The sequence below is a fragment of the Fukomys damarensis genome, unplaced genomic scaffold, assembly GCF_012274545.1.
Source record: "Fukomys damarensis isolate Sample0158 unplaced genomic scaffold, DMR_v1.0_HiC HiC_scaffold_34, whole genome shotgun sequence".
Classification (NCBI taxonomy): Eukaryota; Metazoa; Chordata; class Mammalia; order Rodentia; family Bathyergidae; genus Fukomys; species Fukomys damarensis.
In genome coordinates this window covers 167,401-178,987 of record NW_022900946.1, presented here as the reverse complement: position 1 = coordinate 178,987, position 11,587 = coordinate 167,401, and the positions used below count along the sequence as shown (strand labels likewise).

The 11,587-nt window shown below is 42.7% G+C and overlaps 1 pseudogene; it reads left to right on the top strand.

Annotated features, from left to right (window-relative positions):
• Nucleotides 1-3,063: 3,063 nt before the first annotated feature.
• Nucleotides 3,064-3,234, top strand: LOC117284145 (annotated as a pseudogene).
• The last annotated feature ends 8,353 nt before the right edge of the window (nt 3,235-11,587 follow it).

The following is an 11,587-nucleotide window of genomic DNA, read 5'->3' as shown; positions in this document are numbered from 1 at the left end:
GGGCGCGGACCGGTGGGGAGAGCGGCAGACACTCACCTCCTGCTCCTCCGTGGTCTCCCTTGGCTGCGCTGGCGAAGCCCCTCCTCAGGACCCTCAGAGGCAGAGCCATCGCTGCGCGACGAGCCGGGAATGGCGCTGTCCTTGCCTCTCCTTCCCTGAGCCTCCGTTCTCCTCCCTCCTTTTCAGCCAATCACCCGTGGAGCCCAGAACACGGATGGCTATTTTTAGGGGTCTTCTATATTTAAAATGGGGTCTGGCTGGCCGGAGATCCTCTCCAGACAACTGCACTGGTGTCTTATTTTGGCATGGTGTTAGGAAAAAGGGAAAGAACAGAGGTAGGAGCTCCACGGAGTAGGGTTACTGCAGAACAGACCCAAGAGGGACGGCTGTGGCACTGGAGACCAGACCGGCCGCTCTCCTGCAGGCCAAGGGGTCTTCTGCAGGGTGGCGGACAGTGGGATTCAGGAGAGGGGCTATAGCTCAAGAACAAGGACTGGGAGAGCACAGGGGTGACGCGGACCAGGCCGAGGCTTGGGGACGCGGGGAGTAGGGCTGCTGTCCTGGGCAGGTCTGACAGGAGTCCGCTGTGTCCCTGTGCTGGGTGGGGGAGGCGGGAGAGGGGTCTCTGATCGGTGGCAGTGGTCGGATTCCTTCGAGGGGCACATTTAAAGTACAACGTGTTATTTATTATAGTTGCAGGGAGTAATTTTATTTCATAGTCTGTTTCCAGTGGCTGGCACATGGTAGGTAGGCCTTTATAGAACGAATGAAGTGATTTTAATCTGTTTTTTTAAAGCTAAATAATATGTACCTTAATTTTTAAAACTATAAGTAACAAGTGTGCCAAAACTCTAGTTCAGTTTTTATTTTTAGCAAATCGTGGTTCAGTATGTGTTTCTTTGCAAAGAACAGAACTCACTTCCACTGATTTTAAAAGGTAAGCAGTTGGGAATCTTTGGTAGTTCATGATACCTCTGGGACAGCTAGAGAGGCTTACAGTCTACACAGGCCGAAACAAGCCATTCTGTGGGTCATCTGCACGAGATGCTGCCATGGTTACACCACTGGATCCTGGGTCCCCAGGCCTTCATGAATGCTGCCTGGGAAGCTAGGTTCCCCACACTTACTGTGACTTGGGAACGAACATTTCCTGAAGTGCGTTTCCTTGGGTTGCCCTCCTCTCAATCCGGGAATTCCATAGCTGTGTCACTCGGCCGTACCTAAGTCACTGCTTGTGCTCTGTTCTCAGAAAGGCTGGACATTGAGTTGTCTTTTGTCTTGAGGCAGGAGTTATATTGTGGGGAGAAATCCCCAGATAGAGGAATAGTATTCAGAAGATTCCTGGCAGCCGCAAACCTGACAAATGTCTTCTGCAGAAGACTCTAATACTGATGATGCCCAAAGGAGTTTGTGAAGAGTTCATCCCACGATTGGCTGTTTAGAGAAGCGAGTCTGGCCAAAGCCTACATGCTGAGGTCAGGGTAACTCAAACCCAAATTCTGTTTCCACAGCTGACACCTTTAAACTAGAAGGGACAATGTTCTAATTACGATCATGTATTTTATCTATTCTGTTCCTAATTTGAGAATGCTTTTGTCCTTTCTGAGCCTTGTTTACATTAATTTCCATAGAAACCACATGTCACCTCTCCCCAATTGATTGCCAATAAAAGTCAGTGCCTGGGACTGGCCAGCGCTTTTGTTGGTTGCACTGGCATTGGTTGTCCTGGCACCCCACTTTCTCTTAGTTCTGGCTCTCAGTGTATTTTTTTCTCAGGCCTGTCATTTACTGGGCAGTGGATGCTGGAATCTGTCTATGGGGTCTCTGGAAGTTTCAACCTGAAAGATCTATTTCAAGGAGATAGAAGGCCTAGGCAGCCCTGCATGAATTTGGCACAGAAGCAGGAAATATACAAGACCAGGCAGGGTCTTATTCACTTATGCATACAAAGCATCCAGCAAAAAACCTGATGTGAAGTAGTTGTTCTGAAATAGGTATTCAATTAATGCTTGAACCATGTTGATTAACCTTTTAGAAATGCCTTTGAGAAACTATACTGTAACAGGGTACTTCTAGCTTTCATCAAAGGGTAATGTACCTAATATGAACTTTTTTTTAAAATTTAATTTTGTTTTTTTGGTACCGGGGCTTGAACTCGGGTCCTTGTGCTTGCAAGGCAGGCCACCAAATCGCTGAGCTAAATCCCTGGCCCCTAATATGAACTTTATAAAAGGAAAGTGAGGATGGTGCATTTTTTCTTTATTAGTATACATTTGCAGCACATAATGTTTATATTCATCTTAGAGAGTAGGTACATGTACTTAACATATTATTTTTATTCTCTTGTTGCAGAAGGAATTGGCAAGTGACATGCACATGGAGATGAGCTGAATGGAAGTAAAATAATAAAAAGTTTATTTTGTCAACAAAAGGTCGAATCACTCAGAAAGGCAGTGCCAGTGATTGACCACCTACTGGGTTGCAGCTTTCTCTTTTATAGGTTTTACAGTTATATCATTCAGGTGGTTACATTTCATTTCCTCAACTCACATTACTCAGGTACAAATTACAGTAACCAGACAATTAACTTTAATCCAGATGTAACAATGCCTCGTAGTTAGGGAGTTTACCTTAAGATTCCTCTAGCTATCTATTCTAGTGCACAGGAAGGGGGTATTCAGGGTTAGGGATGAGGCCAGATGTCCCACTTCATGGCCCATGCCTCTGGTGTCTGTTAATTTTGAACTAAACAAAGAAGACTGCTGTTAGAGGCAGCAAGAGTCATTTTACATTCTCCTAACATTTTACTGGTAGGACCCAAGACAAGGCTGCTTTTAACCAAAGACAGAGTTGAAGTGGCGACTCCCATGTAAAACTTATATCTAACATCCTACATGTTTCATCCACTAGGCCAGCTAGTATAAAAGGGACCCTACAATGGTGACTTATTAGTTTCAGATATTTTATAAACCAGTATTTGGCAATTAGTAAATGTTGATTATTGAAGAGACACCTGAAGGCCTTTATGTGAGTTAAATTTGTCAACTTGTTGCTAATGGCCGAATGGTCATTCCCTGGCAGAGGGGCAGGATCCTCGAGGCCTCTGTGGAACTTCAGGTGGGTCGGGAAGTATAGTCAGAGGCTGGTGAAGGACAGATCCGCCTCACAAACAGCTGCATCCAGGTAGGGGGCGAAGCGGGGCAGCGGTGCCCGGAGGCTTCTGGAGATTGCTGAAGGCTCAGAATTCCTCAGGCTGCAGGTGGAGGAAGGCTGGTGCTCCGGATTCCAATACAGATTTTCACTGGATCCAGTTATCAAGCCCGAGAACAGGGTATTTGAACAGGGTGGGGCAAGAGTGCTGGCTCACTCTGATAGCCTGGCCTTCATGAAAAGTGCCCAGGTGGACTTCAGCTGAGAACTGATCCGAAGCTCATTTCAAGTGTTGAGCAGTCCTGTGGGTCATCCTTTATCTTCTCAAACTTTGACAAGATGACAGGTGACCCTGAGATTGACAGCAGCTGTACTAATGAGAAGCCTGGTATTATAGAGTACTAGAGGTTTCTTTTTAATCATATTCTCTCACTTTTATTTTCCTTAATCCAGGAGTGTGTGTTTTGCCATTATTATTTCCCAAATGTAAAGCTTTCACACTTAGCCAGAACAACCTTCCTTCACCTGCCCTCTATAGGACGCTAACAAATGCTGTTACCTCAGATTTAATCACTGGTTGAAACCCAGTGTTATCTGTAGACCCCCAAAGCTCCAAAATTTGGAGTGACTTCTTTGACCTTCAGAACTGCACCAGCACTCCTAGGAAAAGTTAATAGTAAAAGACTTAAGAAGGGAATATGGAGCCAGTCATGATGGCACACACTGGTAATCCCAGCACTCTGGGAGGCTGAGGCAGGAGAATTACAAGTTTGGACTAAGCTTGGGTAACTCAGCAACTTAAAACTTTGTTTCAAAAAGGGGGGGTTATAGCTCAATGTAAACACCACCCTGGGGTCAATCCCCAGTACCACACACACACAAGCAAGTATGGGCAGAGGGAGGAAATGTATGCCGATGCACAGATATACCTGTGAAGCTATGAGGAGTCTCACCTAGGACTGCACCACAGATTCCCTGGTGTCTGGCAAGATTAGATTTGTGGTTGAAGCCCTTCGCACTTGGAAGCACTGGGAGGGCTTCTCTCCAGGGTGTGTTTCATGGTGGGAAGGAGCTTGATGCTTCTTTCAAAGCCATGCCAACAGTGGTCCCAACAGTAGGGCTGCTCTGTATGTTGAGTCCTTGTGCTTATCGAGAGCATCCTGTGCTTAAACCACTTCACCAGGCGTACGCTCCAGTAGCTTCTGGGCCCCATCACTCCAGCCTCCTGTGCTGCCGGGTGAGTGGTGTGAGGCAACCTGTCTACTTCTGAGCCTCCCAGAAGCACTCTTGCAATCCGGACCTCCAGTTCTCCCACAGCCGTTTCCCTGAGGGGAGGAGCTGGTGGTTGATAGGGAGATTCCTGATTGAAACCCAGGTATGGCTTTCTTCTAGTTATATCAGGAGCTCTGGGTAGGGTGCTTCGTACCCTCAGATCAGGCACACGGCTGATCACCTTTTGGGTGCACTGATATCGGAGGAGCTTGGTTGAGAACCTCTTCACACATGCAGACAGGTAAACTTGCCAGCCATGGATGCTTCTGGTTCTCCATGGAGGGTGAACTTGCAATCTGGACCACTATGAGTTCTTGAGGTAGAGAGTGGAGGAGGAGGAAGGGCTGATGAATAATGGATGAAAGGATGAAGTGAGGAATATGGGAAATGATGGGCATGACTGGAGGTGGGAGACTGAGTAGGGTGATGAGGTAGGACCGAAGAAATAAAGATAGATAAAAAGACAAAATTGGAATTTTAAAATTGTATTTTTAAGAAAAACTACAGCTTTGGGACACAAGCCCATGTTAAACTTTTTCCTCTTCTTCAAAGACAATAATCCTGGGCAATTCCTTTCCACATGCAAATTGGCATTTTTCACCTGTGAATCGATCATCTTTTCTTACCTATAAACTGCTTCCTCTCATAGACCTCCATCCTCAAGTTAGCAACAGTATTAGTAGTAGTGGGCAGCACATTTTACCTTCAAACACATGCACTTTAACATTGCCTGCCAGATGGGTTAGCTGACAGTCAGAGACACCCCAGGACCCTTATAAATATATTCAGTTCCAGATCACAATGCACCTCTCCCTTTCTCTCTCCCTCCCTCTCCCTGGCCTGCACTTTATTTCTTTGAGTGTGTGGTTTAAGATTTCTGCCTAGTAAGTCCCTTTATGCCTCTTAATGATGCACCCCTAAAATTATTTTTTCCACTATGGGAGTCAATAAAACTGTAACTTAATTCTACCAGAAGGGTGGGTTTAAGAACATCTTAGGACCCTGTTTGGTGATAGTGAGAGGCAGAATTGGCATGGTGGCTGAGGGGAAGGATAAAGGAAGGGATTCTGGAAATGAAAGAAGGACCCAGGGCTTCCAGAGAGCTGCAGTAAAGGGAGGGCTGCTATGGCCAGAGCCCTGAAGTGACGGATGGGACTTGTGTCAAGCAACATGGCAGCTGACCTTGGAGGCTGAAGCTCTCTCCACATTGCCTATATCCATAAGCTCCTCCCATGTATGCAGCCCAGAGACTGGGTGAGGGACCTCTTCTGGCTAAAACTATATCCACAGTTGTGAGATAACAGAAATTGGGGTGGGGCAAACCAGTTGAGCAAGTGGGTGTGACTCATCAATCATAGAAGACCCAGAGCACAGTGAAGAACGGGAATCCAAGGTGACTATTCAAGTCCCAGACCTTGTAGGAGGGACCAATCAAAAAGCACTATGTTCAATTTTTCATTTACATATGGCATGAAACTAAGCTGGCCTTGGATAGGACAGTTTAGATCTGACATCAGGCCAAGGAATGTGAGATACAACAGACCCCCCGACCACCAGCATTAACCTTGTGGTTGCTGTGAAGTTTATCAGAAGCCCAACCTCACTCTGCAGAGTATATTTATTTTCCACCCTCAATAAATGTAAATCCGTAATAAGTAAATCCTTTTCCATGTGAGGGATGCACTCTGAGAAAAATCTTTCCCATAGGCCCCACACTTAGGGCATATCCCACTGGTAAAATGCTGGTGCTAGAGCAGGTTGGAACTTGGGTGAAATGTTTTTCACAGTTAAGACAGGAGTAAGACATCCCACTGCATGACTTTGACATGACAGGTCAGGGAGTAACTGCCAGAACTCCTGTCACAATTAAGGCAGCTTCAGAGTCTCTCACCAGGCCCAGGATACCTGTAGCCAGTGAGTTCACAGTCTCTGAGTAGTTCCAGCTCCCAATCCTTGACAGGTTGTCCTGAGATTTTTTCCTACTTTATGATTCTGTGTAATGCCACCTGAAAGTGTTTTTTTAAATTCTTTTGAGTCTACAAATAGTTAATACTGTTCCTGGGCATATCCCTTTATTATAGACAGCTAAGTTAGAAATTAATAGGTGAGTCAGTGCAAAAGATAAAAACACATCAGAATTGTGGCTGGTGGTACATTTGAAGAGGGCCAGGCCTACAAGCCTCCCTAGAGATTAACTACAACTCGAGGTTATACTGTAACTGGTACCACTGGGCCACTAATTCCAGATAGACATCAGATGCCCGGGTGGATGACCAGAACATATGAACACTTCCTACACCTTTCCTAGAATGCCTTTGTTTTTCCTACATGAGAAGTTAGTTAAGCTATTGATGCTAGCCATATTCCTTTGCTATGTGCACCATTTCCTTATCGGATCAGTATCAGCTGAAAGACTATATTTGTGATCCTATTGGTTGTTTAAAATTTGACCTACATTGTGACTTTGCTATACAAAATATTCTTGGAGAAAGGACCTCTGTGGCAACCCACTTTCAGGACCCCTCCTGTCTCTAAGGAGCTTTCTCTGAGTAAACCTTCCCTACACTTAACCGCTTTTATCCTCCAAACTCATTCTTTGATATTTGGGAGACAAACAGCACATCTGACATCTAGAAGGATGGGAGTTCTTTTCCTCCATCACAGCTTGATGTTCTCTATGGTGGAGGGCTTCCTCTTGAAGGCTTGCCCTCATTACTGTTTCTATTTTCTGTGGAAGAAAATGGAAATTTCAGATTCTTGCATCATAAGCCTCTGCAGAGAGGGAGAGAGAATAAATTACAAAAGGCAGTTTTATAGGAAAACTGCAAAGGAGATTTTGCCCAGCAAGATCCTGTCTCAAAATATAAATAATTAAATAGGCTGGAAGTTTACCTCATGTTACATCTAAAATAAAAATTTTAAAGCTGGGAATTTAGCTCAGTGGTTCCACTGCCTGCCTTGCAAGCACAAGGATGTGAGTTCGATCCCTGGTACCACCAAAAATAAATTAATTAATTAATTAATTTAAAAAAATTTTACAATGAAAAAAATGTAAATCTATTGATTACTCTTTTTTTTTTTTTTTTATTGGTACCAGAGGTTAAACTCAGGACCTCACACTTGTCAGGCAGGCGCTGTGATGCTGAGCTACATCCATGGCCATGATTACCATCTTCTTAATGGTAAGATTTATTTTAAAATATTAACCATGATTTTTAGTGGCCTGAGACATTGTCATCTTAACACATTCTGCCAGCTTGAACTACCAGTGGTATATGCAGGTCTTCCTCATTGGGTGGCTTGTACCACTGGTGGTATAAACAGATCTAGTTACTTTGTATTTTTACTAATAAAATTAATAAAAAGCCACCCGATGGGAAAGTCATGCATGTACCACCAACGGTTTAAACTGCCTGGCAGTGAGACATATGAATTATGTGGCCCCATCGTGATTGTGTTAAATTTGAATGAAAGTGTAGTAAGGAAGGATAATTCAAATTAGATGAACTATCCAAACATAAATCATCAAAAAAGAGTCAACTTCAGAAAACATTATTGTTCCATTGGTTAAGGTGATTATTAGAAGGGAGCTACTAAGGGTAGGAAAATAAATAATTTGTCAAAAATCATAATGCAGGGCCAGGGATTTAGCTCAGTGGTTCTGCTGCCTGCCTTGCAAGCAAAGGACCCAAGTTCAATCCCCAGTACCAAAAACAAACAAACAAACAAACAAAAAACAACACAGTAGAAAAACCTAACTTTAAAAAGAGTATACATAAATTTTTAATTTAAAAGCTCAACAACCAAATTACAAATAGATCTAGTGAATATTCCAGTGGCGTATACGTAAGTATGCTAGTTCAAATCTATTTTCAGGTGTATTAATTCTACCAGTATGGATTTTCCATGAACTGGAAATGAGGACTGTGGAGCAGAGACTTCTGGCTACTCTGAGCTCACCCCAAGGCTTAGCTCTTGGTTGTCTCCCTGCGCTGCTTCTATTTGTGTTTTACCTCATAGCTCTATTGATATCTGGCCCTTATCTCAGGTCCTGACCTCCCACCTGCATTCCAAGCTTGCAACTCATGCTGCCACGCAGTATTTTTCCCCTTAATGCCTTATCATTACTTCAAATTTAATATCCTTATTAAAAAAAACTGACTCCTAATTTTATGTTCATCAGTGGTACCAGTTTTCATTCTTTTTGACATGCAAGGTTGAAGTAGTAGAAATTCCTCCACCCACCCTCCTTCCTTTCCTAGAAGTGATCGTACAAAAGGGATGCACTATAATCAGTTATCAGGGAAATGCAAATTTCAACAGTAGGTACCCCTTTGTACCCAAAAGAATGACTAAAAAAAAAATTTTTTTTTTTTTTGAGACAGGGTCTCAACTACGTACTTGAGACCAACCTGGAACTTACTATGTAGCCCAGGCTGGTCTCAAACTCACAGCAATCCTCCTGCCTCAGCCTCCCAAGTGCTGGGATTACAGGTGTGCGCCACCATGCCCAGCTCAGAATGACTAAAAATTATACCAAAGGCCAGGGATTTAGCTCAGTGGTTCTGCCACCTGCCTTGTAAGTGCAAGGTCCTGAGTTTGATCCCTGATACTCAAAAGAAAACAAAACAAATGCTTTGCCAGACGTGGTGGCCATGCCTGTAATCCCAGCACTTGGGATTCTGAGGCAGGAGGATTGCTGTTGAGTTTGAGACCAGCCTAGGCTACACAGTAAGTTCCAGGTCAGTCTCAACTACATAATGAGACCCTGTTCTCAACGCCCCACACCAAAAAATTGAGGAGTAATGATGTTAGTCCTTCTCCAAAGTTCTTTGTAGAATTCAGTAGTGAATCCATTGGAACTTGGGATTTTCTTAGCTGGTAGTCTTTCCCCTCTTTGCCTTCTTCAATTTCTTGCCTGTTTTTGGATTAGTCTGGATTTTAAAAAAAACTCTTCCTGGTTCAGTTTTGGTAATTCCTACGTATCCAGGAATTTATGCATTTCTTTTGAATTCTCCAATTTTCAAAGTACAGGATCTCAAAAGTAGTTACTGATAATCTTCTGGATTTCAGCAGTGTCCATTGTGATTTCACCTTTTTCATTTTTAATGTACTGAATTGCTTTTTACTGGGGGGTAAAACTGGCTAAGGGTTTGTCCATTTGCTTTATTTTTTCAAAGAAACAGCTCTTTGAGTCACTGATCCTTTTTTATCTTTTTGGGGGGTCTGAATATCATTAATTTCTGCTATGATCTTTATAATTTCCTTTCTTGTACTAGCTTGGATTTGAATTGTTCTTGTTTTTGCTAGGTCCTTGAGGCATACTGTTACGTTATTTATTTGGGCTCATTCTGTTTTCCTGATGTGGACATTCACAGTTATAAATTTCAGTTAGGACTGTTTCCATTATTTCTCATAAGTTGTGATACTATCACTATCACTAGCACTATCATTTAATTCTAGAAACTGTCTAATTCTTTCCTTTTCTTTTCTGACCCATTATTTCAGAAATGTATTAAAAGGGTTATACACTATAACCAAGTGGGATTTATCCCAGGAGTGTAAAGTTAGTCCAACCTATAAAAACCAACTAATGTACTATTACTTCAATAAATGACAAGCATAGAAAAAGCATTTGACACATTCCATCACCTTTTTAATGATTAAAAAATACTTAACAAAACAGAAATAGAAGAAAACTCATTTACTCTGGTAAAGGGTATCTATGAAAAACCCATAACTAATATACTTAATGGTGAAGAATGAAAACTTTGTCTCTAAGATTAACAAGGAAAAAAAAAAACCTACCAGCTTTGCCACTTCTATTCAGTCTTGCACTTAAAGTTCTAGCTAGAGCAGCTAGAAAAGAAAAATCAAAAGCATCCATATGGGAAAAGGAAAACAATCTCTATTCATAGGTGAAATTATTGCACACATGGAAAATCCTAAAGAACCCACAAGAAAACCTACTAAAGCTAATACATCCTGCAAAATTGCAGTATACAAAATCAACAAAAAGCAATTGTTTCTGTACTCCTGATATATTCTAATCTCTTAAATGATTACATATTATGTAGGAAGTAGACATACGAGTGAATATGAGAACTAAAACTATAAAACACTTAGAATCATCATGACTTTAGATTAAACAATATTTTCTTAGACAGGTCACCAAAAGTGCTAGCAAAAAAAGTGGGCATAAACTGGTCTCCATCAAAACCGAAACTTTCTATGTTCCAAAGGACATCATTAAAAAGGAGAAAAGACACCCCGCCCCTCATGAGTATGGACTAGATTTAGTGACTTCCTTTAGCCAAGAGAATGTAGAAGAAATGTTACTTGCAATGTTTGCCTATAGGACTGTAGCTTCCACTCAGGTGCTCTTACTCTCTCAATTGCTTGTTGAGAGGCCAGCTCCTAGGTTTGCGAAGTGCTATAAGGAGAGGCCCACAAAGCAAAGAATGTCTCTCGTCAACAGCCAGGGTTGACCTGGTAACAGCTTCCAGTTGAACCTTGACAGAATTGTCTTGGTTGACATATTGAATGCAGCCAGAGGCACCCAGCTAAGCTGAGCCCAAATGCCTGACCCACAGAAATTATGAAATAATGTTTGTCTTAATTCTCTTAGGATAAACGAGATGGGGCCATTTCTTGCTGCAACTGGCTGAGTCTTTTCTAAAGGCCCGTAAGGTAAAGGAACCATGGGGCTTTTCTGTGGCACGGTTGCAGCATTAAGTAACAGGTACTGGGGGAAAAGTGTTTTTTAAACATGAAATTAAACCATATCTTTCTTTCCATGTTGGGGCCTTGGCAGCTGAAGCTGACAGTGATGTTGGCTTGCTGGAATTGGGCCAGACTGAGATTTTCAAAATTGTGTGTATTACTCAGTCATTCCCCTGGTATCTGTTCCAGGCCCTAGTTTCACCTCCACGTGATGACCATGATCTCTGAACCCTGGCCATTCATTCTGCAGCAATAACTGTATACAGAAGAAGGGTGCCAACTTCCCAAAGACCAGCCTTCAGCTTGCTTGCGGTAAATTCATTCTAGACTCTTGCAAATATTATATTAGCCTTGGGGGCTGGGCTGAATTCAGTGGTAGCACAAGCTTAGCATGTGCAAGTCCTGGGTACTATTCTCAACACACATTCCCCATTATACTCAC